The sequence below is a fragment of the Choloepus didactylus genome, chromosome 2 (genome assembly GCF_015220235.1).
Source record: "Choloepus didactylus isolate mChoDid1 chromosome 2, mChoDid1.pri, whole genome shotgun sequence".
Lineage (NCBI taxonomy): Eukaryota > Metazoa > Chordata > Mammalia > Pilosa > Megalonychidae > Choloepus > Choloepus didactylus.
Window position 1 is genome coordinate 213,994,715 of NC_051308.1, and position 6,899 is coordinate 214,001,613.

Below are 6,899 nucleotides of genomic sequence, written 5' to 3' on the forward strand. Positions count from 1 at the left end.
TAGAAAGGATAGGAAAAAAACGCTCCAAGGAAATACACTGAAATGTTTACAGTGGTTACCTCTAGATGGTGCTATTTGGGCATGCTTTAAATTTTTTTTAAACTATGTATTTTGTTTTTTTTCAAAAATATCTAATAATATGCATGAATTACTTTTTAATGGGAACATTTCAATCTTATTTTGTTAAAGAAAACATTGCTTTTAGTTAAAAATGAATAATGGTGAATATGATTAGCCATCAGGGAAATGCTAATCAAACCCACAATGAAATACCACTTCACATCCACTAGAATGGCTGGGATCAAAAAAACCAGATCATAACAAGTGTTGTCAAGAAACTTAAGAAAGGGGACTCCTTGTATACTGCTGCTGGGAATGTAAAATGCTGAAGCTGCTGTGGAAAACAATCTGGCAGTTCTTCAAAAGTTTAAACATATAGTTATCATAGAACCCAGCAATTCTACCCCTATGTATATACCCAAGAGAATTGAAAATATATGTTCACACAAAAGCTTGCACAAAAACATTCATAGCAGCATTATTTATCTATAATAGCCCCAATGGAAACAACCCAAATGTTCATCAGCTGATGAATGGATAAACAAAATGTGGTATATCCATTCAATAGAATATTGTTCAGCAATAAAAAGAAATGAAGTACTGATATATTCCACAATGTGGAGAAGCCTTGAAAACATTATGCTAAGTGAAAGAAGCCAGACACAAAAGACCGTATTGTATGATTCCATTCATATGAGAGGCCCAGACTGGGTGAATCTATAGAGACAGAAATTAGGTTAGTGACTGTTTAGGGCTGGGGATTTGAGTGGAAGTGAGGAGTGATTTCTAACAAGTCTGGGGATTCTTTTGGGGTGATGAAAATGTTCTAAAATTGGTTGTGATGATTGCACAACTCTGTGAATATGCAAAAAACCATTGACTTGTAAATTTTAAATAGGCGAATTGTATAGTATGTAGAGTAAATCTCAATAAACCTTCTAAGTTCTTGCTGGTCCAAGGTCTAACAGCCCAAAAGGATGTCAGTGAACTTGGCTTAAAAGTGTCTTCTGATTCTGTTTACCATCCCAGAAAGAGCAATGTAGGGCCAATCAAAAGCTCCATACCCTTTTACCCAGCAGGAGCTCCTCCCTGTGGATGGTGGTCCCAGCCCCCAGCCCCAGTCTTGGCTCTGTCCCCCAGGCTCCTGGCTCAGTCCAGGAAGGCAGACCCATCCAGCTCTGCATTATCCACAGCCTCTAGATACAGACCGCATGGAGCCTCTGGTGACCTTTGCAAGAAAAATCTCAGCAGGACGATGGAGACAGAAGCCTGATTGGAGGGACCAGTGGGGTGAGCAGAAGCTGAGAAAATCAAGACAGTGAATGTCAGCAACATAACTTCATTCAAAAGTAATTGCCACTTTTGTAAAGGTTGGATGGCACAACATTGTGAATGTCATCATATATACCACTGAATTGTGTACTTGAAGATAGGAAATTTTGTTTTGTATATATTTTATCACAATACAAAAATTTTTTAAAAAGTACTTGCCACAATCTCCACCCTTGTGAGAGTGCGTCACTGACTGCTGCCTGGGCCAATCAGACCTAAGTGACTTCTTGCAATCCAAACTCAGCGGCAGCGCACAAAGAGGTGATTGTTCACACCAACCATCAGCGCTCAGGAACTAAACCAAGATTGTGTCTGTAGGTGATGTGGTGCTTTGTAAGTCACAATCGAAAAAGGAATTACTTGTGGTTGGTGACTATGAAATAATGAGTTTATACCTATCGCAAAAATGTTCACAAGTGTGGCAAAAGAACTCAAGTTCTGGTTTTGGAAGGATTGGACTCTTTGACTTGGGTAATCTGTCTTTTGGGAAAAAAGGAAGAACCTGCACTTGTGTTGGTAGACTTGACAGTGGTGCCTGGAAAAATGTGCAAAGAGCGGTTATAGCACTATCACTAAGTCAATGTTATCCTAGACTTGTACAGTTTACGGCCAGCACAATTGGACTGAGTGCCCTGAGTGGAGACACCTCCCAGCATCCTAGGAAACACATGAGGAGGGGCTCGACTTCTGTGGTCACTCAGGATGGGGGCTGGAATTATCTTTAATTAGAATATAACCTTGAAGGCACATGTGGTTGCCTTAGGGAGTCTCCAGTATATTTGTGGGCTGATGTGTACTCACCGGACACAAAGATCACCCTGTCCTCAAGCTGGTGAGGCACAAGGAAGGGCTTTCTCTCTAGTGCTGAAAGCTGGTGATGGCCCTTGCTGTTAGACTGGTATTTATACAACTCCCACTAGAGGTAGGCACTCTTCCCGAGCTGATGTGAATTTTGGTATGGGCTGTGAGGGATGGAATGGGTCCTGAGATGCTGACCTAGAGACAGCCCCACTATTCCCTGGCCCAGTAGTTCTGCTCAGCCCTCCTCCCACTGTCCCAATTCTGGGATTGGGGAAGGAAGACACAGCCCAGGGGTTAATGGCTCTATGGGTCCCTGATACCCCCATGTGTGTTGGGGAGGGGGAGGGAGAATTCATGAGCCTTCCCAGGTTCTAGTTTGGCCTCTTCTAAGAGCCTGAGCTGGGGCTCCTGAGGTTGAGGGTCTGACTAAATATCTGCTCTGGTGCTGTCAGCCACTTGCCTTGTTCTCCCCCTCCCCACTCTCACCTCTCTCGGTGACAGAACCGGCAGGGCCGGCCTGGCCAGAGACAGGGCTCCCTGGGTTTCCTCCAGGCAAGTTCATAAACAGTGGAAAAGCCCAGAGGAAAAGGCAACCCCATTCCTTCTCCAGGCCCCACCAACTCACAAACTGCCCCCTTTACATCCTCCCTCCCAGGGGATCCTTTGTGGAAATGGAAGTTGCTGGGGTGAGAGCCAGAATGGAGTAAGCCTCTGGCTCTTTATTAAAGAAGTGTGTGTGTGTGTGTGTGTGTGTGTGTGTGTGTGTGTGTAAGGAGAGAGGAGCGTGCTGAAAAATGAACGTGTCCCTTTTCCAATTTCCCTGCATCTCCCACCTCCCAGTCCTGCTCATCTGTGCAGGTGGACCCCAGGCTTGTCATTAAGTCTCTGTCTCTGACACCTCTGCAGCGTCTATGCCCCGGGCACCTCTGCCTCCCCTCCCCCTCCGCTCAGCTTCATCTGCACACTGTCGTGCAGCAAACCTGAGGCTGCTCCCTCCCACCCCTGCACCCCACCCAGCACCAGCCGTCAGAACCAGCCCTTCACAGAACATCTGCATCCTAGGCACTGGGCCCCTAGCTAGGAGGTGGAGGAGATGGAGGAAGGAAGGAGAGGAGTGGTGCAGAGAACATAACCCGAGCCTAGAGAGATAAAGCTTAGGGATGTGGGAGTCTGTCTGTCTGTCCATTCTTATACTAATCTACTGACACCTGCCCACCTGCCTACCTCTGTCTTCCTCCCTCTCTCTCTTTCTTTGTTTTTCTTTGTTCTTTTATTTATTTATCATTCATTCATTCTTCGTCTAACAGTTAAGTCTCTGTCAAATAGAACTACAAAACAATTACATATTACATTTCTTACATTTACATATAAGAACAACTTCCCAATCTCTACTTTTGGAAACATTTACTTTTGCCCACTATTCCCTGCTTATGCTTCCATTTCCTGCCCAGGAGGGTTTGGATCTTTCCCCCTTCTCTCTCTCTCTCTTTCTGATCACCTGCTCCACGCAGTCCCACCCCTGATATTACTGGCTCCCCCTTCTCACTAGCACCCAAATTCCTTCACCCTCAGCCTCCTGAAGCAGCTGCCTGATGAATACACATTGTGGACCCACTGAAGGCCGTGGGAGAGATTCCTCAAGGGGCACTCAGAGCTGCTCCCTCTCCTGTTTCCCAAATACTGCTGCAAACTGTCCCTACGTTCCCTCCCCAAGCCCCTGCCCATTTTGCTCCTCTCCAACTCCTCACCCTACCCAGCCATGGATGTGAACTCCCCCAACTTGCCCCACTTCTACTCAGAATCCTGGTTCTGATTTCTCATTCTGCGTAAGGCCAACAACTCCTTTGAATTTGACCCTGGCTTTCTCTAGCCTTTGTGAAGCATCTTTTCTTTCCTGCATCTTCAGTCTCTCTCACCTGCACTGTTTCCTTCCCTCAGCCCACAAACACCCTTCCTCCCCTACCCCCTTGTCCCACTACCACCAGCCCAGATCTCTGCAAGATCACACTTCAGAGGGAGGACCTCTTATCTTCCCCTCTCTATCACCCGCCCCCCCATTCACTCTTCACTTCACAACAATTAAGCTTTTGCCCCCACTACTCACTGAAACAGCTCTCGCCAGGGGAATCTATGACCTCCAAGTCTTCAAATGTAATGGTTTCCATTAAGTCCTTATTTTACTTGTCCACAATGCAGTATTTAATAAGATACAGTTGATTCCCTTCCTTGAAATCTTTTCTCTCTTGTCTTCTGGGACTTCATTGTCTTCTTGTTCTCATCATACCTCTGTAAAAATTTCTTCCTAGCACTTCTGCTCAAGATGGCAGTCTGAGCTGGCATTTTGCTCTAATAAAATCGAAACGCAGGATAGATTTTTTTTAATTAAAAAAATTTTTTAGCTGAGCCTCAGAATAACAAACGTCAAATTTCAGATGCCATAGCAACACTATGGATTCCTTCAGTGATACATGAGTGCTGAAGCATGTAGCTCATAAAAAGTTGAGATCTAAGCCTCAGGGCTAGGCTGTGTAGGCTGTGTGTGTGTGTGTGTGTGTGTGTGTGTGTGTGTAATATAACATATTTATGTGGAAGTGGGGCTTTTAACATTAGATACTGGGGCAGCAGTCAAGACTACAGGCTAGAATCAGACTCCCTTCTTAAAGCTGGGAGCATGTCCTGTTTGATAATTTGGGCTTAAAAAACTCTCTACCTGCCCATTGCCTGAAGGGTGTGGACAGAAGTGGAACCTGGCCATCCAGCCCAGACCACAGGAGGTATTCATGTTATCCCTGAGACATCAGAACCCCCGGGCTGTGCTGTCTGTGAGTGGAAGGCTACAATTCTGCACTACCTACCTGATGTAGAAACCTCAACTTCAAAATAGAATGAGCCCAAGATAAACATTGATCTAGGGCCAGTGAACCCCATTGGTCAGAGGCAATCTACAACCTATTTCAAACCAGGATATTTGTGGAATCCTATAGAAAACAATTTCCCAGAAGATATGTTCACAAATAAACTTACAAAACAAGTAAGGAAATCTAATACTATTAGAGATAGTTACAAAACATAGATAATAGAGTAATCTGATAGGATTTTAAAATGTTCAAATAGAGGAATAAAATAAAATACATAAGCATAAACAATACATTATAAAAAAATTAACAGGAGAATTTGGAATGCATTCTAAATATAAAAACTGGAGTCTTTGAAAAATAATTCAATAGATAAGTTTAACAGTTAACTTGACATAACTGAAGAGAAAACTGTTGAATTCAAATATATAGATGTTTGGAAACCACCCAAGATGTAGCACAACAAGATGAAGATCTGGAAAAAAACAGTTAAGAGACTTGGATAATAGGATGGTAAGTTTAAAAATACATTGTGTATCCAGAAGGACAGAACAGAGAGAATGAAGGAAAGACAATATTAGGAGAGAGAATGACTAATAATTCTCCAGAATTGATGAATGATATGTATTCTCAGATTGAAAATAAACTTGGTCTTTGTTGCTCAGATGTGGCCCTCTCTCTCTCTAACTGAGCCATCTCGACAGGTGAACTCACTGCCCTCCCCACTACGTGGGACCCGACTCCCAGGGGTGTAAATCTCCCTGGCAACGCAGAGTATGACTCCTGGGGATGAATGTGGACCCAGCATCGTGGGACTGAGAGTATCTTCTTGACCAAAAGGGGGATGCAAAATGAGACGAAACAGTTTCAGTGGCTGAGAGATTCCAAATGGAGTCGAGAGGTCACTCTGGTGGACATTCTTATGCACTATATAGATAACACCTCTTAGGCTTTAATGTATTGGAATAGCTAGAAGTAAATACCTGAAACTACCAAACTCCAACCCAGCAGTCTGGACTCCTGAAGACAATTATATAATAATGTAGATTACAAGGGGTGACAGTGTGATTGTGAAGACCTTGTGGATCACACCCCCTTTATCTAGTGTATGGATGAGTGGAGGAATGGGGATAAAAACTAAAGGACAAATCAGGTGGGATGGGGGGATGATTTGGGTGTTTTTTTCACTTTTATTTTTTATTCTTGTTCTGGTTCTTTCTGATGTAAGGAAAATGTTCAGAGATAGACTGTGGTGATGAACGCATAACTATGTTATCATACTGTGGACAGTGGATTGTATATCATGGATGATTGTATGCTGTGTGAATGTATTTCAATAAAACTGAATTTAATAAAAATAAATAAATAAATAAACTTGGTGTCCCAAGGAGGATAAATTAATATAGAGTCACACCCAGCATGTCACAGCGAAACTACAGAATATTAAGGAAAAAGAGAAAATTCTAAAACTACCGAAAAAAAAAAAAAAGAAGAAGAAGAAGAAGGAGAAGAAGAAGATATATTACATATAAAAGAATGGCAATCTGACTAACAGCAGACTTCTCAACAGCAACAATAGGTGCTAATAGAAGACAATGGAATAATAGCATCAAAATGCACAGAGAAAATAACTGTCTATGCGGAGTTCTATACCTGGCTAAACTATCACAGAAAGGTGAATGCAAATAAAGATATTTTGATTACAAAAATACAAAGACCCTTGCTGAAAGAATTCTTAAAGAACGTACTTCACCAAGAAAGAAATTAAACCCAGAAAGAAGATGTGGGGCGCAATAAGCAATAATGTTTGTTTAAAATGTTTACAAACATATTTTTAAAAATTTCTTCTTC